At 38.7% G+C, this 25668-nt stretch overlaps 1 protein-coding gene across 1 annotated transcript in view; it reads left to right on the top strand.

The window, feature by feature from the left end:
* The window catches only part of FUT10 (fucosyltransferase 10), a 317556-nt gene that overhangs the window by 261232 nt on the left and 30656 nt on the right, over nt 1-25668 (top strand). The window contains exons 7-9 of the transcript XR_007514954.1: nt 193-4021; nt 4580-5079; nt 9348-9734. The gene's annotated coding sequence lies outside the window, so the exon portion shown is untranslated. The remainder of the gene's footprint in view (nt 1-192; nt 4022-4579; nt 5080-9347; nt 9735-25668) is intronic.

Genomic DNA, 25668 nt, shown 5'->3' on the forward strand with positions numbered 1-25668 from the left:
CATCATTTGATTTCTTGACTGCTGCTTCCATGGACGTTGATTGTGGATCCAAGTAAAATGAAATCCTTGGTAACAGTGGTATTTTCTCCGTTTATCATGATGTTACTTATTGGTCCACTTGTGAGGATTTTTGTTTTCTTTATGTTGAGGTGTAATTCATTAGTAAATGATTCAAGTCTACTTCATTTTCAGCAAGCAAGGTTGTGTCATCAGCATATTGCAGATTGTTAATCTTCGTCCAATCCTGATGCTACATTTTTCTTCATATAGTCCAGCTTCTCAGATTGTTTACTCAAAGTACAAATTGAGTAAGTATGGTGAAAGGACACAGCCCTGATGGACACCTTTTCTGATTTTAAGCCATGCAATATCCCCTTGTTCTGTTTGAATGACTGCCTCTACCTCTATATACAAGCTCTGCATGAGCACAATTAAGCGTTCTGGAATTCCTGTTCTTCACCATGTTATTCATAATTTGTTATGATCTACACGGTCAAATGCCTTTGTGTGGTCAATAAAACATGGGTAAACATCTTTCTGACATTCTTTGCTTTCAGTCAAGATCTGTCAGATGTCAGCAATGATATTCTTCATTCTGTGTCCTCTTCTGAATCCAGCTTGGACCTTTGGCAGTTTCCTGTGGATATATGGCTGCAGTCCTTTTTGAATTATCTTCAGCAAAATTTTGTTACCATGTGATATTAAAGACATTGTTTGGTAATTTCTGTATTCTGTTTGATCACCTTTATTTGGAATGGGCATGGATATGGATCTTTTCCAGTTGGGTGGCCAAATAGCTGTCTTCCAAATTTCTTGACATTGAAGAGTAAGCACTTTAAGTGTTTCATCAGTTTGTTGAAACATCTTAGTAAGTATTCTGTCAATTCCCAGACCCTTGTTTTTCACCAATGCCTTCAATGCAGCTTGAACTTTTTCCTTCAGTACCGTAAGTTCTTGAATGTATGCTATCTCCTGAAATAGTTGAATATCAATGTCTTTTTGGAAAAATGACTCTGTCAGTTCCGACTCATAGTGATCATATGTATAACAGAACAAAGTGTGGCCGAGTACTGAGCCATCCTCACAATCATTGTAATGCTTGAGCCCATTGCTGAAGCCACTGTGTCAATCCATCTCATGGAGGGTCTTCTTCTCCTCTGCTGACACCTCTACTTTACCAAGCATGATACCTTTCTCTAGGGATTGGTCCCTCCTGATAACATGTCCAAAGTAAGAAAGGTGAAGTCTCACCATCTTCACTTCTAAGGATCATTTTTGCTGTACATTTTTTAAGCAAAAGTCATTAAAAAGAGATGAAAGAAAGAAAAGACCTAAATAGACGTCAGAGTGTGCTATCACATTACGGAGAAACTAGGGTCACATAATAATGTGTGTATAAATTTTTGTATGAGAAACTAACTTGAATTATAAACTTTCACTTAAAGCAAAATTAAAAAAAAAATTCCAACGACAACAAAAAATAAAAGGATAGATTTAATGCATTGAATACTAGTGACTGAAGAATGACATCAAGGACATCATCCATGAAGAAAGCAAGAGGCCATTGGAAAGACAGGAAAGAAAGAAAAGACCAAGATGGATGTCAGAGGAGACTCTGAAACTTGCTCTCAACTGTCGAGCAGCTAAAGCAAAGGGAAGAATTGATGAAGTAAAAGAACTGAACAGAAGGTTTCAAAGGGTGGCTTGAGAAGACAAAGTAAAGTATTATAATGACGTATGTGCAAAGAGCTGGAGATGGAAAACCAAAAGGAAAGAACATGGTCAGCATTTCTCAAGTGGAAAGAACTGAAGAAAAAATTCAAGCCTTGAGTTGCAATAGTGAAGGATTCCATGGGGAAAATATCAAATGACGCAGGAAGCATCAAAAGAAGATGGAAGGAATACACACAGTCATTATACCAAAAAGAATTAGCCGATGTTCAACCATTTCAAGAGGTGGCATATGATCAGGAACTGATGGTACTGAAGGAAGAAGTCCAAGCTGCTTGAAGGCATTGGCGCCAGGGTCGTATCCTTTCACCGTATGTATTCAATCTGTATTTTGAGCAAATAGTCCAAGAAGCTGGACTATATGAAGAAGAACAGGACATCAGGATTGGAGGAAGACTCATTAACAACCTGCGTTATGCAGATGACACAACCTTGCTTGCTGAAAGTGAAGAGGACTTGAAACACTAGTGAAGATCAAAGACCACAGCCTTCAGTACGGACTGCACCTCAACATAAAGAAAATAAAAACCCTCACAACTGGACCAATGAGCAACATCATGATAAACGGAGTTAAGATTGAAGTTGTCGAGGATTTCATTTTACTTGGATCCACAATCAACAGTCATGGAAGCAGCAGCCAAGAAATCAAACTACGCATTGCGTTGGGTAAATCTGCTGCAAAGGACCTCTGTAAAGTGTTGAAAAGCAAAGATGTCACCTTGAAGACTAAGGTGCGCCTGACCCAATCCATGGTATTTTCAATATGCATGTGAAAGCTGGACAGTGAATAAGGAAGACTGAAGAAGAATTGACACCTTTGAATTGTGGCATCGGTGAAAAATATTGAATATACCATGGACTGAGAAAAGAACGAACAAATCTGTCTAGTAAGAAGTGCAACCAAAATGCTCCTTAGAAGCAAGGATGGCAAGACTGTGTCTTACACACTTTGGACATATTGTCAGGAGGGATCAGTCCCTGGAGAAGGACATCATGCTTTGCAGAGTACAGGGTCAGCGGAAAAGAGGAAGACCCTCAACGAGGTGGATTGACGCAGTGGCTCCAACAATGCGCTCAAGCATAACAACGATTGTAAGGATGGCTCAGGACCGGGCAGTGTTTGGCTCTGTTGTGCCTAGGGTCGCTGTGAGTCGGAATCAACTCGACGGCACCTAACAACAACAACAACACACATAATAAAATGGCATAAAACTCTTAGCTGAAATTGTACTAATGCGAATCTCCCGATACTGTATTATAGTTAAGTAATATATAACCACTGGAGGAAACTGAATGAAGGGTACACAGGGCCCCATTGCACTATCTTTGCAACTTCCTTTAAATGTAGATTTACATCAAAATAAAAATTTAAAAACAAAGTAACTAAAAGACAATGTTTTAAAAGTTATAATATAAATGTGCACCTGGTGTTGTGGTAATGAAGATACCTAAGGGATTGATTCAACCTGAATAAATCAAGGATAGCCTGACAGAGGACACAACATGTGCACTGAAATTTGAAGGATGAATAGAAATTTGTCAGGCAAGGCACAGAACTGGGCAGGACATTTCAGGCTTACAGAATTGTATGTGCCAAAGGGAGGAAAATGGAAAAGAGGAGCACAACTGGAGAGCACATGTGGTTCATTATGGATAGAATACTTGGTACACATGGGAAAGCACCATTAGGTCTAATGAATTACCTTTGCCATCTCTAGGGGCACTTCAATGGAAACAAGTTTACTTGCCTATGTCTTCACTGACTTATGCGTTTCCCCCTAAAATACAAACCATATTACCATGATTTTAGAATAAAACATTAAGAAGCAGGAATCTCATATCGTTTTTGTGCCTCTTGTTAATGACCTTCAATTGTCCTTGTTTAACGTGTATGTGTGCTGAAGATTATAACAGAAGAAAGAGGACAGAATAGGCCAGGTAAAAATGAGAAGAGATGGCAGTGGATTTGAAAGCTTTATTGAGTAATAGCTGAAGGCACCACTTAAAAAAAAAAAAATACCAGTACCAAATGCAATGATCCTGTAGAATGAAAAATACCCGAGTAACCACCTGGGGACTGGATCCTCTCAAAATGCAGTATTATCAGGGGCTCCTTTCAGAGGCACAGACAGCATGCTGTGGTAATTCCCCATAGACTGAATATATGTCTAACAAAATTCGATACTAATCCCATGTCTTTCTTCTAGTTCCAGGTTATATTCAAATGACTGGAAGGATTGACTTGCATCTGCAGGAAAAAAAAAAAAAAAAGAGCTATTTGTCGATATGGGTAAAATATTTCATTTTCATTTACCCTTCCATTTGAATATTTATCAAACATCTATTGTGTGTGTCAGGCATTCTTTTAAACACACTGGCCTTTCAAAGCTTAATAGCAATAAAAGAAATTTGCCACATAAAAATTTCAAAACTTTTGCACGTCAAAAAACATAAACACACTTAAGATATCCAAAAACTGGGAAAAGTGTTTGCTGTAAGTAGGAAAAACAAATGTTTAACATTTTCAACACACCAAGAGCTCATATAAACATATTTAAATATTAGTTTGCAATTGAAAAACTGACATAAAAGTAAAAGAGATAATTCAGAGAAGTAAAAATGACTAATAATTAAATAATTTAATAATGATTAAATAACTACGTGTACTTTTGTAATCTGTAAAACAGATAATTTTAATGTGTTTAAGTATATAGCGTTCATTTGGGAATCATATACCTTAAAATTAATTTTTCTAACAGTGGGTTTCAGTAACTGGATATAATGAGTTTCTTCATAGAAAATAATAACTGTTAAATATTTATCTGTTTATTGTCTGTCTTCCCATTAGAATGTTAGCTCTGTGAAGGCAAGCAATTTGTTCTGTTCACCTCTGCATTTCTACTGCAGCAGTGTCTAAAAGAACTCTCTGCCATGAAGGAAATCTCCTCACCGTCCAAGAATCACACCTCTGAATTATGGCGTTGGTGAAGGGTATTGAATATATCATAAACTGCCAGAATAATGGACAAATCGATCTTGGAAGAAGTACAGCCAGAAAGCTCATTAGAAGCAAGAATTGTGGGACTTTGTCTCACGTACTTTGGGTATTTATCAGGAGGGACCAGTCTCTGAAGAAGGATATCGTGCCTGGTAAAGCAGAAGGGCAGAGGAATAGAGGAAGACCCTCAAGGAGATGGACTGACACAATGGCTCCACCAATGGGCTCAAGCATAACAACGTTTGTGAAGATGGCGCAGGAGTGGGCAGTGTTTTATTCCATGGTACATAGGGTGGTTATAAGTTGGAACCAACTCAATGGCACTGACAACAATAGCACCATCCAAAAAGGTAACCACTTGCCACATATAACTACCGAGCATTTGAAATGCGATCAGTGCAACTGTGGAACTGAATTTTTAATTTTATTTAACTTTTCACAATTTAAATGTAAATTTACATAACCACATACCATATTGGACAGTGTAATTCTAATGCCCAGAATTGTGCCAGGCATATAAAAAAAAAAAAATTTTTTTTTTTTCATAGCAGTTGCTAAATAAACATTTGTACAGTGTTTGGAAAAGTGGATGAAATTACATCATTTGACAACACTGAGATAAGAGAGATAAAATTTGGAATTATCTAACATATAATACTCATATTAAAAACGGACCAGTCTGGGAAGTTGTTGAGCCTCATCCCAAAACCAAATGAGGAATGGTGGCTCTAATGGTGATAATTAAGGTAACACTTATTAGTGTCCTTAAATACTCTACATATGTTTACTTAATTCTCTCTATTCCTTGAAACAAGTAGTATCATTTTCCCGCATTTTACACATAGGAAACTGAGGCATAGAGGAACAAGGTAACTTGCTCAAGAACACACAGCTAGAGAAGCTGGGGTTCAAATCCGGGTAGTCTGGCTTCATCTGTGCTCTGAGCCTCTACGCTGTAATATCCACATGAGCGGATGCCATTTCCAATGCCTGGGTTGGTGACTGATGTTAAAGCTACACGTCTAACTTTACAGTGAACTGAGATGGATTTAGATGGGTTACCTGAGTTGGACCTGAGTACCTGAGCACAGTTAACATAATGTATAGTGTTTGGTAATTTTTCTAATGCATATACATGAACTCTGGAAATTATCCAACACATACTTGTTTGAGTGAAACTAAGATGCAGACAGTGTGTTAGGTTCTGGAGCTACAAATATGAGGAAGCTATATTACCTTCCCTCCAATTGCCATCATGTTGATGCCAACTCATGGCGACCCCATGGTTACAGAGTAGAATTGCTTCGTAGGGTTTTCTTGGCTGTGTTCTTTACAGAGCCACTTTAGATTAGTGGGAAAACAAACAAACCAAACCCATTGCCTTCCAGTCAATTCTGACTCATAGTGACCTATTGGGTATAGTAGAATTGCCCTATAGGGTTTCCAAGGAGTGGCTGGTGGATTCAAACTGCCAACCTTTTGTTTAGCAGCCAAATGCTTAACCACTGTGCCACCATGGCTCCTTAGGTTATTAGTCAAGTGCAAACTATTTGTGCTGCCATGGCTGCCTAACCTTCCCTCTGAAAGAACCCATTGCCATTGAGAGGATTCCGACTGATATCGACCTTAACAGGACAGAGTAGAACTGCCCTGTAGGGCTTCCAAGGAGTGGCTGGTGGATTCCAACTGCCAAACTTTTGGTCAGAAGCTTGTCTCTTAACCAGTGTGCCACCAGGTCACCACCTTCCCTCAAGGGTCCATTTTTAACCAGTAAAGGAATGGCACATAAAAAGAGATTAAAAAAAAAAGTAATAAGTACAAAAATAAAAGTATACAAAGAGTTTTCTGGAAGCCCCGGGGATAGACGATGGGTGTGTGCGCGTTTGTGGGAAGAGCTGATACTGGCAGCGAGGATGCTCCCGTTGCCACCCCACTTTCTGTCTTGCAGTTTACCCTGGCTCTCATTCATGCTGTCAAGGATCATGGTCTGAGGCGGAAGATTTGAGTTTGAATCCAGGTTCCACCATTTATTAGCTGGTGACATTAGGGCAAGTCGTTTCTAGGTTTACATAATGGGTTCAAACATCCCTACCCTGTATATATCTCATGGGGTTTTTATAAACGTCAAAATTAGATTTGCCTGTTACAGTCCAGTACAACATGGAAAGTTCTATGCCAGCGTCAGGAATGTCTCTCATTTGTTAATCTATGCCATCTTAAAGGGGTGGAAAGCAAGCTTTTATCATAAAGACTTTGGGTGACTAAATGGCAGACCCATGCATCAATAATGAATGGCGTAGGCTCTGGAGTGTGTCTAGACTTCAGGCAAATATCTGATCTAGCGTCCCAAAGGATCTCATTTACAAAATGTACTGTCAGTGATTGCCTTGGCAAAAGAGGTGTTGCCTTACAGAAGCCTGACTGCAAGATGAAAGATAAAGGACAGCAAATAGAGTGTGCAGGGCTGGTGTCTGCAAGGGCACCACAGGCACTAGCGTGAGATCTGCCTTTGATATTGCTGTGAGTGGATCACAGAGAGAGTACAGCAGAAGTCCAGGAAAATTTTAAAAAAAGAATAGAAATCTATATGCTATGACTCAAAGCTCATCAATGTGGCATTGAAAAATCACATTTTAAAACAGCTTACGGTTTTAAAAACACTCTCAGAGATTTTCATTGCATCTTAAAAAAGAAATCATAATAATAATAGAAAGTAAAAAAAAAAAAACCCTCTAAATCAAACAGTACGTGTTAGGTATTACAATCCTCATTTTATAAACAAAGAAACAAAAAGGTCCAGAGAGTTTAAATGATGTGCTCAAGGTCTGGAAATAAAACCAGGATTTAAAGAGGATTTCTGACCTGCAGTTCAATGTTATTTCCACATTTCCACCCTAGGTGTGTTTCAAAGGAAATTAGGTGTATTTCAAAGGGAATAAAATTGGCTAAGAACTGACTTCATGGAGAATAAAATGAAATTGCAATTTAGCAGGAAGTCAAGCTTGGAAAAGCTGTGCTGCCAACACCGTGGACTAGGTTAGACCTATTTATGACTCTCTTCACTGGGATTAATGTTTAGAATTTACTCAATGTTTTCAATGAATTAAACAGGAAAATAAATATAGAATTCAGCTTTACCTAGTCTACCCTCGACCAGATTCAAGGATTTTGGGCAAGGAAGCTACTGCTTGACCTCTCCTCAGGAAGCCCACTTTCTGGGAGCAGCTGTCTGTGATGCCCAGCGGCCATCTTCTTTGTCAGCAGAGCTCTGAGAATTTGCCTTAAAACAGAACTTCCTCAGGCTGCCCTGGGGAACCTGGCATCGCTTGAAATCCTCCTATCAGAGGTGGCCTTTTGCCTAAAGCTCTATCTTATAAAAGACGGGGAAGATGGTGGCAATTATCTAAGTGATTCAAACAAGAGAAATGAATTTTGTCTTCATGACTTAAATTTTCAGGCAAAAGTCTTTTAAAACTGTGCGTTTCAATTTTTATTGTGCACTGAATCACCTGGGGATCTTGTTAAAATGTAGATTCTAATGCAAAAGGGTTAGAGTGGGGAATAGAAATTCTGAATTTTTATCAGGCTCCCAGGTGCTGCTGAAACCGTTGGCCTGTGGAGCAGGCACTGAGTGGTGAAGTGTTAGGCTAGCGGCTTTGTAACGTATCTTGCTATCTTTGGAGCAGAAGTTCTCAAAATTTAGAGTGCATTAGGTTCACCTGCGGGACTTGAAAAAAGTGCAAATTTTGATTTGGCAGACTTCAGGGAGGTCTGGCTAGGGTCCAGGAATTCCTTTTCTAACAAGCACTTTGGAGGCAGTGGACTTCAGTGAAGACCTGGGTTCAGTTCCCGGCCAATGCATCTCAAGCACCGCTACCACCGGTCTATGAGTGTAGGCCTGCACACTGCTATGATGCTGAACAGGTTTCAGCAGAGCTTCCAGACTACGATGGACTAGGAGGGGACGCCTGGCTATCTGCTTCCAAAAAATCAGTCACTGAAAACCCTATGGGTCGCGATGATCCGATCCTGTTGTGCATGGAGTCACAAGGAGCCAGGAGCTCACCCGAAGGCAGCTAACAACAACCAACACTTCGGCACCTTTCCGGGGGCCATTTTTTGAGAAATGTTGCTTTGGAGGAATCACAGTCGTGAACCAAGGTACCCAGAAATACTCAACTGGGCCTACCTTGGACAACTTAGCTAAGGAGAGGTTTCTTGGACTAAATCAGTTGTCACTGAGTCAATTCCAACCCATGGGGACCTATTGTGTACAGAGTAGAACTGCCCTCCATAGGGTTTTTAAGGCTGTGTGACCTTTTGGGAAAAGATCATCAGACCTTTCTTCAGGGGCCTCTGGGTGGGTTCAAACCACCAACCTTTCTATTAGTAGTCCAGTGGTTAATTGTTTGCACCACTCAGGGACTCCTTCAACTGAACTTGGGGAAGGAGGAATAACAATATAAAATTCAATTAAGGAATTTCAGCCTATAAATTCAGCAAAGTAAAATAAAGCTGTTGGTTCAGAATGGGGGAGAACATGTGGGCTTTTGCATTGCTGGGCAGGAAAAGGAGTCTCAAACGTCTTCTGATTACCTTCTATAATTTCATTCTGAAGGACCCGAGATGTGACAGAAGGAGGAGCCAGCTGAGGAGGATGATAACCAGCACTGGAGACCCCAGCACAAGCACGTCTACAACAGTCCCTGGAGAGCAGGACACCCAAGCGTGCAGTAGGAGAAGGCATGTAACTCGACACTCAAAGCTGAGCAATATTTCCTGTTCTCAGCAACTGTTTCTAGGAAAACTCACTAAATAGGTCTCTGGGTCTTTGCAGCCCAAGAAACTCCCCTGCGGTGAGAATCGAGTTGTGTTCCTCAAATGTGTTCCTGTATGATCCCCTGGCTCACTTTGCTTAGATGGTGACTTAGGGAAGAGACGGACACCATGGTTTCAGTTGCCTGTCTGGACTACAAGAGCATGTGGGATGCTGGGGAGCAACAAGGTAGGGCTAAAAAAGCAGTGAATTAGGATCTAGAAGATATTATAGTCCAGGTGCAGTCACTAAGTGACTGTGACATCTTGCATCATCACTTAACTTCACTGGGCTTCCATGTCCTTCATTATATAAGAGAATGGCATAAAACTAGGTTGACGGTAAAGTCCCATCTAGCTCGAAAATTCTGTGTTTTCACGACTGCAGCAATTATTTTCTTCTCACTAGTGCTGTGACGAATTGAGACTAGCTGGGGGAGAAATCTTATGAACCCTCTTTAAAGAATTCATTAATCTATGTATGACAGATTAAATGAATTCTTTATACATAGATTAATGAATTCTTTAATGAGGTTTCATAAGATTTCTTCCCAGCTAGTCTCAATTCATCACAGCACTAGTGAGAAGGTGGCGTAGTGGTTAAGTGCTATGGCTGCTAACCAAAGGGTCAGTGGTTCGAATCTGCCAGGCGCTCCTTGGAAACCCTATGGGGCAGCTCCACTCTGTCCTATAGGATCACTATGAGTTGGAATCGACTCGATGGCACTGGTTTTTTTCGGTTTATGTATGACAGTGTCAGTATAGACTTACTTATCTATCTCCTTTTCTGATTTTGTTATGATAAAGTTCTGTCTTGTGAAATGCCTTATACTTGAAAACTTCGTCTTTTGTTTTCTATTCTTTCCAATCCAGTGATTGATGTAGACCATATGCCCCAGATTGTTGAAGACATGGATCAAAGATAAATTGATGAAGCTTGGATCCTTTTTCCAATGACCTTTGAATTAATTAGTCATGGAACGGTTTTAGTTTGTTTATTTGGAATAGCCACATAATTTTGTTTTGTTTTTAAACTTTTATTAACAGAATGATAATTGCTGGTAATCTTACAAATGTGGGGCTCAGGAGTTATACTACGGACATAGATTTGGATCCCTCCCAATATATATTTACCTTCTTTGTGAAGTCTGCCTTTATTTCCTTAAATTATAATTATTTATGCCTTCCTCTTTGATCCTATAAATCTAAATGGATCTTGAATTTTGTTAGCTATCATATGTCTATCTCTTCCTCTAATCTGTAATATCCGGTAATACAGGATTAAATTTTTGTAATTTTATACTAGTTGCAATATTTTATAGTCTTTTTGGCACTAGTTAGCACAGTATCTCATAGAGTAGGTACAATGATTGTCATATGTGATATTTTCAGTACTTCATCTTGTTTCTTTAGCTATCTGAGTGGACTTACACTTCCAACCATTCAGTTAGTATCTGTGCCATTTAACTTTTTGCACTACCCTAATTGCCCTTGGTTTTTGCTACCTCGTATCTTAGTCATCTAGAGCTGCTATAACAGAAATACCATGAGTGGATGGCTTTAACAAAAAGAAGTTTATTTTCTCACAGTGAAGTAAGCTAAAAGTCCAAATTCAGGATGTCAGCTCCAGGGGAAGTTTTCCTCTCTCTGTCGGCCTTCTCATCAATCTTCCCCCAGACAGGGAGCTTCTCTGCACAGGGACCCCATGTCTAAAGCACACTTTCTGTTCCTGGCAATGCTTTCTTGGTGGTATGAGGTCCCCAGCTCTCTGCTTGCTTCCCTTTCCTTTTTATCTCTTGAGAGATAAAAGGTGGTGTAAGCCACACCCCAGGGAAACTCCCTTTACATTGGACCAGGGATGTGACCTGGATAAGGGTGGTGTTACAATCTCACCCTAATCCTTTTAACATAAAATTACAGTCACAAAATGGAGGACAACCACACAATGCTGGAAAACATGGCCCAGCAAAATTGATACACACATTTGTGGGGGGACATAATTCAATCCATGACACCTTGTCTCAGCCATTTCCTCTTCATATTTTTCCTTCTTTCTTAATTTCATATTATTTCCCTTTTCATATTGATTACCATAGTTTTTCCTTTCCCTTTGCTCTAGGGTCTTTCCTACTGGACAGAGATTTTGTCCTATTATCCGTTAGAGTATTTCTATTGCGAGTGAACACTCTTGGGTAAATATATGATCTAAGTTTATACAAAACACTGAGAAAGATGGACTCACTATTTCTGAAAAATGAGATTCAAATATTTACTATAAAACATATAAAGTAAGGGTATTTTTGGTGGACTAAACCACTCATCTGTCAGTTTCTTGTACTGTGGTGGCTTGCATGTTGCTGTGATGCTGGAAGCTATGCCACTGGCATTGCAAATACTGGCAGGGTCAACCTTGGTGGATAGGTCTCAGGAGAGCTTCCAGACTAAGACAGACTAGGAAGAAGGGCCTGGCATTCTGCTTCTGAAAAATTGGCCTTATGAATAACAATGGAACATTGATATAGTGGCAGAAGATGAGCCCCTCAGTTTGGAAGGCACTCAAAATCCAACTGCCTCCTCAAAATAGGGTCAACGTTAATGATGTGAATGGAGTAAAGCTTTCAGGACCTTCATTTGCTGATGTGGCATGACTCAAAATCAGAAGAAACAGCTGCAAATATCCATTAGTAATTGGAACTCGGAATGTACAAAGTATGAAGCAAGGAAAATTGGAAGTAGTAAAAAATGGAATGGAATGCTTGAAGATCGATATCCTAGGCATTAGTGAGCTGAAATGGACTGATATGGGCCATTTTAAATCAAACAATCATATGGCCTATTATTCAGGGAATGGCAAACTGAAGAGGAATGGCACACATTCGTTGTCAAAAAGAACATTCCAAGATCTATCCTAAAGTACAACACTGTCAGTGACAGGATAATATCCACACACCTACAAGGGAGACCAGTTAATATGACTATTATTCAAATTACACACCAACCACTAATGCCAAAGATGAAAAAATTGAAAATTTTTACCAACTTCTGCAGTCTGATATTGATCAAATGTGCAATCAAGATGCACTGATAATTACTGGTGATTGGAATGTGAAAGTTGGAAACTAAGTAGAAGGATCCATAGTTGGAAAATATGGCCTTGGTGATAGAAATGACACCAGAGATTGCATGACAGAACTTTGCAAGGCCAATGACTTTTTCATTGAAATACCTTTTTCCACAACATAAATGGGGACTCTATCTGTAGACCTCACCAGATGGAATACACAGGAATCAAGTCGACTACATCTGTGGAAAGAGACGAACTAGAAGCTCACGATAGCAACAGACAGGTTTCGTAGGACAATCAGTGTCTTAGACAGAAAAAACCTGGGGTCCCTGGGGAAGGATGTTGGATGTGAAAATGAGGAATATGGCCCCCCGGGTAGCCTGCATGAATGCTGAAGTCCAGTTCCAGCTCTGACATGACCTACTCTCTGAACTTAGGAGAGCTGTCTTAGTTTCCTAGTGCTACCATAACAAAAAAAGCAAGGGGCTCTAAAAAACAGAATTTTATTTTCTCAGAGCTCTGAGGGCTAGAAGTCTAAACCAGGGCATCCACAAGTGTCGATTCCGTTTGAGGGCTTTGAGAGAGGAACCGTTCCATGACTCTCAGTTTCCGGTCGCTGTCAGCAATCGTTGGCATTCCTTTGCTGCTAATAGATGCATCTGCCTTTGTCATCCCATGTGTGTAATCTTGTTTCTGTCTTGTCTGTCTCCCCTTCTATAAAACACTACTTGAAAGGGATTAGGACTAGGACCCTTTCTAATCTGGTATAGTTTAACCGGTAATATCTTCAAAGAAAGACCCTATTTCCAAACAAGGTCACAGTCACAGATATAGGATTAGTACTTCAACATATCTTTTTGGGGGGACATGTTTCAATCCTCAGTAGGGATTTATTCACCTCTCTGATTTCCCTCAACTGTAAAATGAACATAATAATACTATGTTCCCAGAGTGAATATGAGATTTCAGTAACCCAATGCATAAAAGATTCAACAGAGCCAGGTCTGAGGTACTCAGTCAATAAATGATAACAATGGGATTGGAGGATGTCATCAGTTAGGGCAGAGTGGGGATAGATGAATTGGCAGGTGACAAGTCATGGAGACAAATTCTAGGGTGAAATTTCAGCAAAAGTGAATTGGAATGAAGGGTCATGGAGCATTTTCTGAAGTTGCCTGTTTTTACTTTCAAGCTCCCACACTCTTCTGGCCTTGAGTTTGTTGTAAAGTGGTGAGATTCAGGAGCTGCTGCCTGGTTATTAAACTTTATAACATACACCCAACAAAGGAGGCCCAACTCAATAAAAAGGAATAAAATAATAATTTATAGTATTTCATTCTCCAAGGCATAAACTACTTATTTATTAAAATTATAATTGGCTATTGGCAGGTAGAAAATTAGAACCAAAGAAATGAATAGTAAAAGAATAGAAACCCTGTGGATAATTTTTATTCTTCTGAGTAGCTTGTGTGACTTAGTGGTCTTTGGAGCAACAAATCAATAACTATTATTAGGAGCCCCCCTCTGTGCTTTTCTCTATCAGTGATCCTGTAATTTCATCAATACGTTATCATTAGTGCTCCGCAGTTGGCAATTAACCTTTATCCAAGAGACTCAGTTATAGCTTGAGGAAAACACCGTCAGTCCCATGGAATATGCTCGGATTTCAGTGGTGTATCTTCTTCTACTTAAAACAGATGAAACAGCTGTTAAAGTTATAGTTAGACCTAGAGTAGGTATTGATTTGCAAGAACCAATTTCCGGTTTTTAAGGCAATCCGAGGAACCGAGGGGATATCCGTATCAGTCATTTTTAATCTTAGTAAGAAGTAAACTGCTCCCTGATAGGGCCACCACGGCATTCTGGTATGTTGCAAAGCTCATTAGTGACAGCTCCCTTTTAGATACCGATGTATGCATTACGATCCCACTAGTAACACTACTGAACCTGTAGCATGCTTTCACACGAGTACTTCGTAGGATCCTCACAACAGCACTGGGAGGTAGTATAATTATATCCTTTATTCCGATTAGAAACTAAAGCTCCCAGAGGTTAAATGACCTGCCCTTCCTCCCACAGCTAGTAAATAACACCAAGCGCGAGTCATTTTTACTACCTTTTGAGAGCATTTCTGAGAAAAAAGCAACAACAACAACAAAAGTCCCTTGTTCGTTGCCCTAGATCTACCAGTAAGTTTCTGGATGACCTTGAAAGTTGCCTATATGGTCCTTAGTTTCCTCAACGGTACACTCAGCTGTAATACTAAGGAGATCTATGATTCCAGACATCTCCGAGCTATCTGTGCATCTCAGCAAGAGTACTTTAGTATTAATTATTGATGAAATTACATCATGATGTTCTAGTCACTGTCCCATAGTATACTTGTAAGGGTTGTGATGTTTTTAGTAATACGAGCCCCCCAAACAGCATTTGTCTTTTGAACCTTTACCAAGAGTGTTTAGGTGACTCATTTTCTTTCAAATATTGCCAAAGGCTTGTAGGTTATACTAGTAATAATATTAATCATTGATTTTCCCCCAAATTAAAAAAAATGCTTTGGCTATGCATTATAAGTACCTGGAGTGATTTAAATAGTAAATACAAAATAATGAAGATATGGACATATTTGTTCTTCTTCTGGTAAGTAAGGATTCATCCATGTTGTTTATATTAATTCATTTGGCCTGTTCCCCATATAAAATGACATTAATAAAGGAGAAGAAAAATCCAGTCTACAAATAATCTAGCTATTAGATGCAGTTCTACTCTGTCCTATGGGGTCGCTGTGAGTCGGAATCGACTTGACGGCACTGGGTTTTTATTAGATGCAAACACTCTAAGTAAAGGAAAAATGTCCATTTTAAATTGCCTTCGACCGAATTAAAGGAAATACAGAAAGACAAGCTTTTGTTAAGAAGATTATTTTTTTAATTTTTATATAGAGGGACAGTTTGGTCCCAGGGGTTAAAAATGAATACAGTCCATTGGAGAAGCAAGTGACTTTTTTAATCCAGAAAAACATTCTGCAAGAGAAAAAAGTGAAAAAAAAACCTATGAAATAAATTCAAAACCGCAGAGGATGTTTCTTGGGCTGTCTAGCTCTTAAGGAGAAGATCCCCGTACACCTTGCTCCTTCCTGTTACTAGAGTTGAACCCTAAAATGCAGTTAAATTCTCCCCTGTTGTGTGTCCTACTTAAAGACTGTGAGATCTGAAAAGGTCTTAGAGGGAATGGCGGAAGGTCTAGAACACTCAGATTCATGTGATGGGGGCACTATTGTAAAAAAAAGAAGGGGAAAATTCTGATTGGGGCTTTCCTTGAGTCATTTTCATTTTAAACTCCATCTCACTTCTGTTGCAGATTTTAATAACTACACACACATACACACACGTGGATTAATAGCACCACTTTCTCTAAAATTAACATGCTGACATCATTCTTCCTTGTCTTTCACTTCAAGTACTGCGTTCATCATCATTCGAGTACTGCATTCATCAATAACTACATTCATCGAAGCTGTTAGTGGTAGATTTAAAGTCCTCTTAAAAGCAAATGCAAACACATTTCATAATCCTATCAATAAATGTTGACAGAAAAAATATTTCTCAAGGAATTACGGAACTGAAGAATATAATGGGGATACCAAAAAACCCATTGCCATTAAGTGGATTACGACTGATAGCGACCCTATAGGACAGAGCAGAACTGCCCCCATACCATTTCTGAGATGCTCCTGGTGGATTCGCACTGCTGAAGTAAAAAATTAATATAGCACACTTACGAAAATATCTCCGGGGGGAGGGAGGGAAGGTGTGGTTGGCAAAAAAAGTGCAACATGAGAGTTATTTGTGTAAAAACACGGTATGTAAGTCTTCTTGCAATAAAATAGTTCCACAACACCAGTACATACAACAGTTAAAAGCCTCACCACTCTGGATGAAATGGGGGTGAAGAGCCTAAAACCCCTTCCTTCTTCCCTTCCTTCCTTGTGGTCATCACTAAGGTGCAGCCCCAGTTTGAAAACCAATGAGCTAGTCCATGGTCTTTTCACTTTTACACACTGGAAACCTGAAGCCTAAACATGTTAATATACACTTGACTCTGTTGACAGCTGATAATAGAACTTGAGGTTCCCTCTCCAAGCCCAGTGAAAAGATCGTGGCAAAGCTCCTTCTTTCTGAGTATCCAGAGTCCTGCCTTCGAGCCACAGCTATGCTTTTGACTTGGGACTGTGACCTGGAACAAATCACTTGACTTCTTTAAATTGCTGCTCTCTTGTCCTAAAATAGGATTGATGCTGGAAAACATCAAGCAAAGGAAGAGGGTGTCTTCTATAGGACAACTTTTTTCCCACAAAAATGACTCCGGGCGAAGTCCTCTAGAAATCACCAAGGCCGTCAACTACAGAAACCCAAATGGGACAAAAGTACTAAAATCACTTCGAAGACAGCAAACACTAACAGAGACCACTCTGCCTGCGGGCATCTACACTGGCATATTCCTTTAAAAATAGAATGGTACGCTTGTAGTAGAACAATGTGTGCTTTACTACTGCGGTGCTTTTCAAAATTTCCATGAAAGTATCTTTAATTGTACCCTTACTACTCCACCTTGCTAATTTCAAACCGCCAGTCAACTTGATGTCACTGGATGAGGAGATGGGAAGAAAGGCGCTTAGTTTGCTCTCAAGGGCCCACAGAAGCAAGCTCCTACCACCCCAGTTCCCCTGTTCTACAAGCTCTGATTCAGCCAGTGAGAAATATATCTCTTTGTGCAAGAGTTTTGTGCTTAATATGTAATAATCACACATGTTTGTATGCATGTGTGTATATGTATCTTTCTGTCTATTGATAGCAGTGGAAAAGATTTTTTCAAACACATATCACCACAACACTTTGCAAGGTCAAACTTAAATATTTATGTGTATCTAATCTATACTTCTCTAGATACTTATTTCCCTATATAGGTTATGATAAATGGTTTATGGCAAGGATATTCAGGTATAGAAAGATTATTCTTGGAAAATATTTATTAGTAGCCATCAGTGTTAGATCAAAGGAGAACAGAGAGGACAGATTCCCCTACATTCACCTTAGGAGAAATTAGTATGAAGTGAAAAATGACTTCGGGAGAAAATGTTTGCACATCCTCGGGGCTCCATGTATTTATTTGATCACATAATTAAAAGATAATTTTAGAACCATCTGTGCTTTATCCTTTCTCTTTCTTTTCCCCCAAGATCCTCCTCTAATACTTTGTTGCTGTTGTTAGGTTCTGTTGAGTCAGCTCCAATTCTCAACAGAACAAAACTCTGCCCAGTCCTGGGCCATCTTCATAATCACTGTATATATCATACAGTATTCCGTGGCGACCCATAGGGTTTTTCTTGACTAATTTTCAGAAGTAGAACATCATGCCTTCCCTTCCTTCCTAGTTTGTCTTAGTCTGGAAGCTCCAGTGAAACCTGTTCAGTATGGGTGACCCTGCTGGTATTTGAAATACTAATGGCATAGTTTCCGGCATCACAGCGACACACAAGCTGTGGGTGGTATAGTTAAGTAGAAGCCCATTGTTTTTCTACTAAAATTTATTTGTAATTTTTAAACACAAAAAGAAAGGCAAAATAAACATTTGAAATGCTAAATATCATTCATTTTTAAGTAAAACATGAGATTCTGGTGAATTTTCATGTTTGCAACTAGCTGTGTCAAATTACACGCTCCATTGGTAGTAAGGCGTACAATTAAAGCTGCTTTCATGGAAATTTTGAAAAGCACTGCAGTAGTAAAACACACATTGTGCATAAATCAGCTTTTTTCTAAAAGTCATATTTATTGAACAATAATTCACACACAGTAAAATTCACTCTTTAAAGCGTGGAGTCCTATAAGCACCACCATAATCAATACATAGATATTTCTCTCACCCCCCAAATTCCTCTGTGTTGCCCCTTTGTAGTCAGTCCATTCCTTCCCCTAGCCTAGTCCCCCAAACCACTGGTATGAATTCTGTCCCTCTAGTTTTGTCTTTTCCAGAATATCATCTAATATCATCGCATAGGATCTTGCCTTGTGTGTCTGACTGCTTTCACTTATCATAATACTTTCGAGATGCATCCATATTGTTGCATGTATCCATGGTTTTCCTTCTTACTGTGGACTAGAATTGTGTGGATATACAATTCACCCATCCGTGAGCGTTTGTGCCGTTTCCGGTTCTGATGTGCAAGTCTTTGTGTAGACATATGATTTTGTTTCTCTCAGGTAAAATCTAGGAGTGGGCTTCCCGAGCTGCATAGTAAGTTCGTGTTTAACTTAAAAAAACTGCCAGACTGTGGCTGTATCATTTTGAACGGAGCCCTGGTGGTGCAGTGGTTAAGAGCTTGGCTGCTAACCAAAAGGTCGGCAGTTTGAATCCACCAGCTGCTCCTTGGGAACTCTATGGGGTAGTTCTACTCTGTCCTATAGGGTCCTATGGGAGTTGGAATGGACCTGCTGGCAATGGGTTTGGCTTTTTTGTGTGTCGTTTTGAATTCCCACCAGCCATATATGAGAGTTCCAGCGGCTCGGCTTCCTGGCCAGTACTTCGTGTTGTGAATATTTTATTTTTTTTTAATTTTAAGCTCTGGGTATATAGCACAGCCCTGGTGGTGCAGTGGTTAAGAGCTTGGCTGTTAACCAAAAGGTTGGCAGTTTGAGTCACCAGCTGGTTCTTGGAAACCCTATGAAACAGTTCTACTCTGCCCTGTGGGGTCACTGTGAGTAGGAATCGACTGGAAGGCAACTGGGAGGTCTATAGTGGTATCTCATTGTGGCTTTGCTTTGCATTTCCTCAAGAACTAATGAGGTTGAACATTTTTCATGTGCTTATTTGCTATGCACATCTGTTTGGGTGATATTTCACTCATTCTTTTATTGGGATATTGATTTTCCTATTATTGAGTTATAAGAATTCTTTATATATTCTGGATAAAAGTCTTTTTATCAAATATTTGTTTTTTAAACACCTTCTTTCAGTGTGGTGGCGTTTTTATTTCCTAACATCTTTTGAGGAGCAGAATTTTTACATTTTGATGAAGGCCAAGTTACCAATCTTTTTCTTTTATGGTCCGTGGTTTTGCGTGTGTGTGTGTGTGTGTGTGTGTGTGTACTGTCAAAGAAATGTTTTCCTAACCTAAGACCACAAAGATTTTTGCCTATGGGTTCTTAGAGAAGCCTGGTAGTTTTAGATATTTCATTTATGTATATGATTAATTTAGAGTTAATTTTTGTATATGGTCAAGGTTTATTTTATTTTTTCATGTGGTTGTCCAAATGTTTCTGCACCATTTGTTGAAAAGACTATCCTTTCTCCATTGGAATATCTTGGGATCATTGTTAAAAATCAATTGACCTTACATCTGTGGGTCTATTTCTGGGGTCATTATTGTGTTCTATTGATCTTTCTGTCTATCCGTATGCCAATATCACACTGGTTTGATAACTGTAGTTTTATAGTAAGTCTTAAAGTCAAGTAGAGTCAGCTTTGTTCTTCTTCGAAATTGTTTTGGCTACTCTAGATCTTCCCTATAAAATTTAAAGTCATCAGCTTATCACTTATTACATAAAAGCCTATTGGAAATATCATTTGGATTATACTGAATCTATTGATCAATTTGGGAAGAACTGGCCTTTTAGCAACAGTCTTCTCATCTGTGAGTGGGGTATACTTCTCCATTTGTTTAGGATACTTTGATTTTTCTTGTCGATATTTTATACTGTTCAACATATAAATCTTGCCCATATTTAATTATATTTATCTGTAAATATTTCTTGTTTGTTATTTTTAAAATTTCAATCTCTAATATTCCATTGGTAGTGTATAGAAATACATTTTGTTTGCTTATTGACACTGTATCTTGGATATTGCTACTCAACTACTTGTTCTAGTAATTTCTTTTTTTGTAGATTGTGATTTTCTTTGCAGATGATCATGCCATCTGCAAATACAGTTTTACATTTTCCTTCCCAACCTGCATCCCTTTTATTTCTTTTTCTTCTCATTGAGATGATTGGCACAGTATTGAATAGGAGAGGTGAAAATGGACGTCTTTGTCTTTCACCATCATAGGAGGGAATGATTCAGTCTTTCACTTTTATGTATAATTTTTGCTGTGGGGTTCTTTTTGTAGGTGCCCTGCATATCAGGTGGAGGAAACTTCCTTCTAAGTTCACTGAGAGTTTGTCTTTTTAAATAATGAATGGATGTTAAATTTCTTCAAATGCTTTTTCTGCATCTATTATGTTAATCATATATGTTGTTGTTGTTTTTTTTTTTTAAGTCAGTTAATCTGGTGAATAATGTTAATTGATTTTAAAATGTTAAGCCAATTTTACATTTTTGGAATTAACTCCCTTTGGTCATAGTGTATTATTCATTTTGTAATACACTGAAATAGACTTGTTAATTTACAAAAAAAAATATATATATATTTTTGCATCTTTGCTTATGAGGGATGTTGTTCTCTAGTTTTTTTTTTTTTTTTTTCTTTCTATAATCTCTTTTTTTGTTTGTTTTGGGGTCAGAGTAATGTTGATCTGGTAAATTGATATGAGTAGTCCCCTCTCTTTTATTTTCTGGAAGAGTTTGTATGCAATTGACATTATTTCTTCCTTAAATATTTTATGGAATTCACTAATGAAGGACTTTGGGCCTGGAATTTTCTTTGGAGAAAATTTTTAACTCAAAATCAATTTATTTAACAGATATAGAGATATTGGGCTATCTCTTTTCTTTCTTTTTTTTTTTTTTTGAGTGTGCTTTGGCAGGTTTTGTCTTTCAAAGGACCAGTTTTTGGTTTCTTTTGTTGGCTTTCTCTATATTTCTTCTGTTTTTCAATTTCACAGTTCTGTGGCTAGTGGCTGGCTTGGCACAGCTGGGTGGTTGAGCTATTTTACACTCTCGTGCCTGATTTCAGATGAAAACTTGGCTGGGAATGGAACTCCCAGACAGCCTTTCTCACACATGTGGGGCCCTGGAAGAGATGACTAGGATGTCTTGAAGGCTGCACTCCATTGGCACAGCCAGATCTCCTAACATGGTGACTCGGGGCTCTAAGAGGGCAAGGCCTCTTAAAGGTTATTCCCAGAACTGTCATAAAGACACTTCTGTTGCCTTCCACTGGTCAAAGCAAGTCACAAGGCCATCCCAGATTTAAAAGCAAGAGAAATGGATCCCACCTCCGTATGGTAGATGGGGCATGCGCATAGAGTGGTAGGAGGAATTTTTGGTGGCCATCTTTGGAAACAATCTGCCAGAACAGGTCATCACTTCAGTTAGGGATTCGAATTTTGTAAGCTAGGAGTTTGTTGATGTGGCCTGTATGTAGGACAGAAGGAAGGAGAAAGGAAGCTCATAGGTGGTTGTGCTCCATACACAAAAGTAAGAATCATTGATTTAGGCTGATATATATATATATATATACACACACACACATATATATACACACACACACACATATATATATATATCACTGCCAGAGTCCCAGTCGAGAGGGTCTAGAGGCAATATACAGGAGGATCCATGGCTCCTGTACAAAGTAGCTCCCAAAGCAACAAAATTACTCTCACACAGTGTTTTTGGTGGTGTAAATTGGTATAACTTTTCTAGGCAATGGCTTTAAAAATGTGTATGCCATTGATTAATAATTCCAATTTTAAAATATTTATACTAAGCACATATTTTAACAAATATGAACAGATTCATGTATAAGGGTGTTCATGAATTAACCTGGGTCATATTATGGTTTCAGTTTCATTTTCTCAATTGTATTTTCCAATTTTTTTACAATAAACAATTATTGATGTACAAAAAATATTAAATACTAAGTCAATCGTATAGCACCCATTTGGCTTGTTTTATTTTTTCCCAAAATATGAGTTTTTATTATTCTTCTCCAGGAACAAAAATATTGTATTCAAACATTTTCTTTCTGGATGTAATTTTAATTTTTGAGCCCTGTCATTGTGCGAGGTTTGTTGCATCACTGCTTGCCATTGGTTATTGCTCAGCCCTTGAGCTACATTTTGGAGTAATTGCAACAGAACTGCAGTAGAGGTTCTCACCTCTGATATCCATTGCCCTTGAGTTGATTATGACTCATAGTGACCCAAGGAGCAGCAGGTAGATTCGAACTGCTGACCTTTGGTTAGTAGCTGAGCTCTTACCCACTGTGCCACCAGGGCTCCCTCACCTCTGATAGCAGAGGAGAATCAGGTCCTGGGAACCTGGATATTTTCTAAGCTTTTATAGAAAGTCAGAATGGAAAGAAATGAGAACAGGGTGAAACACTTTATTAAGATAAAACCTCATTTCCCAAACTCAAAACCCCATGCATTTCATGGGTTTTAACTAATTCACTAAGTCGGTAAGGGCTTAACATTCATCAGGCATCCAGTTTGGGCAGAATGCCAAATGGAATGGTGACCCCAGTCAACAGGAGACACGGACCCTGTCTTGAGGGAGAGAGAACACAGACACAGAGAAAAGCCATCAGGAGCCCGTACAAAGCAGCCCACCCACAAATAGACACTGACACAGGGTCCTGGGTAGGCAGAGTTTACAAAGATCACATTTTTTCTGAAGAAAATGGACTTTGTTCTTTGTTTTCATTCCTATATTAATAGAAAATAATGTGACTCAAGCTTTCAGTACTGCACGCCTAGATAAAGGACCCTTCAGGCTGGTCTGCTCACTTGAGTCATCTATGCTCCCCTACTGGAACATTCTTGATAAATCTTGCTTTACCTAGTACCTGAAACAGGTCATTCTTATCCCCCTCCTTTGCTGTTCTATCATTACTATAAACTGGGTGTTTTTTGAATCCTGCTTCATTATCTAGTGATCTCGTTTTACACGGATACCACGTGCTTTTAATTATGCAAGTAATCTGTATTGGAAGAAGTACAGCCAGGACATTCCTTAGAAGTGAGGATGGCAAGACTTCGGCTCAATACTTTGGACACGTTATTAGGAGGGGCCAGTCCCTAGAGAAGGGCATTATGCTTGGTAAAGTGGAGGGTCAGTGAAAAAAAGAAAGACCCTCAACAAGATGGGTTGACACAGCGGCTACAAAAATGAGCTCAAACATAACAATTGTGAGGATGGCACAGGACCAGGCAGTGTTTCGTTCTGTTGTACATAGGGTCACTATAGTTGGAACCAACTCCATGGTACCTAACAGCAACAATGTCTCTTAGTAACAAGTTAGGCATGTCTCCCATCAAAAATCCTTAGCTATTCGTTGCATTTTCATTTCTAGATGAACTTGAGCTAGTCAAGATTAATAAAAATTCTGTTTGAGTTTATTTGTAATAGCTTTTCAAATATAGGTTAATTTGAGAAAAATCAGTGCTTGCATAATATTACATCTTATTATTTGGAATGTTGTGTATCTTTATTTTGGTCTTTTAAAAATGTCTTTATACAATATTTCTTTAACCCAGTGTTACATTACTTGTTAAAGGAATTCATTATTCCATGATCTCAACAGATGCCAAAAAAACTTGAGATAAAGTCCCATTCATATTTTTTATTTGGCTTATTCCTAAGTACTTTCTGTTTGTTTGTTTGTTTTATTTGATTTTGGTGTGTTTTCAGAGGTTTTTTTTTTTTCCCCTATTGCATATAGGATTGGTCTTCTTTCTTTTACATTTTCCAATGTTATAAGAATGCTATTGCTAATTTTTAGAGGTTTATCTTGTATCTGGCACAGTTTCTTAACTATCTTCTAAGTTCTGATAATTTTTTTTATTCTTTCGTTTTGGGCTTTTTGGTCTCTGAAGAAAGACATAATGCTTGGTAAAGTAGAGGGTCAGCAAAAAAGGGGAAGACCCTCAAAGAGATAGATTGACACAGTGGCTGCAGTGCTTCGTTCCGTCGTACACAGGGTTGCTGTAAGTCGGAGCCAACTTGACAGCACCTAACAACATCAACAACAATCATTATCTATACCCACTGTATCTTTATCTTGTCTTGTTGCATTGCCTTGGGCTTCAAATACGTTGTTGAATTAATAGTGATAATTGCAGAAATCATAGCCTTCTTACTGAACGTATTTGGAAATAATTGTGATGTTTCATTAATATCCGGAACAGGAGCTGAATTTTACCAAAAGTTTTTTAAGCATCTGTTGAGATAACCATATGTTTTTACTTTTATATCTGCTAGACCAGTGAATCACAGAATAGATAAGAGTATGCTGAACCCTCTCTGCATTTCTGGGAAAAGCTCTCATTTGTCATGAAGTATCACTGTCTTAATACACTGCTTTTCAAGGCCATAAATCGTTATGGAAGCAAACTTCCACATCTTTCTCCCATGGAGTGGCTGGTGGGTTCAAACCACTGACCTTTTGGTTAGCAGCCCATGGCTTTAACCACTGCACCACCAGGACTCCTAATACGCTGCTGATTTACTGAAAGAGTCACCAAGCTTATATCAGAAAACACAAGATTGAACGTGAGCTTTTTGTAGGTACCTGACTCTGATTAAATCAGTTAATTTTCATTAGCTTTCATTTCCACAGGTGTGATATATTTACATTCCACCCTATTCACAAAGCATGTGTTAGGATTAGCTGAAATTATGAAGTTCTTACATAGTAAAAATATAAAAGGCTATATAAATATCCGTTATGACTTATGATATTCAAGAGAACTGACCAATCATAGTTGTATGCCCTAGATGGTTTCAAACACAAGCTAATATACTGTAATAAGGGTGGACTGAGCACATAGAATTATCACTCAGCACAATCATCTCAAGAAACACAAGATGGTAAGTTAATTTTCCCTAAGACTGCACCAATGTAAGAAATGCTATCTTGTGTTTCTCTGAGGTTTCAGTGATCTCAACCAATAATTCCTGGTTAACAGCCAGGCCCCGGGCTGCTTCCTCAAGAATGGAGGTTTAGAAAGGGTTAGAAAGTAAATGCCCCATGGACAGATATTTGGAGATTGTCCACTAGATGGCGTTAGGTGCCTATCAGAATTGTTTTAATTAGGCATTTGTTCACCCGTTA

This window comes from Elephas maximus, chromosome 22, assembly GCF_024166365.1.
Source record: "Elephas maximus indicus isolate mEleMax1 chromosome 22, mEleMax1 primary haplotype, whole genome shotgun sequence".
Lineage (NCBI taxonomy): Eukaryota > Metazoa > Chordata > Mammalia > Proboscidea > Elephantidae > Elephas > Elephas maximus.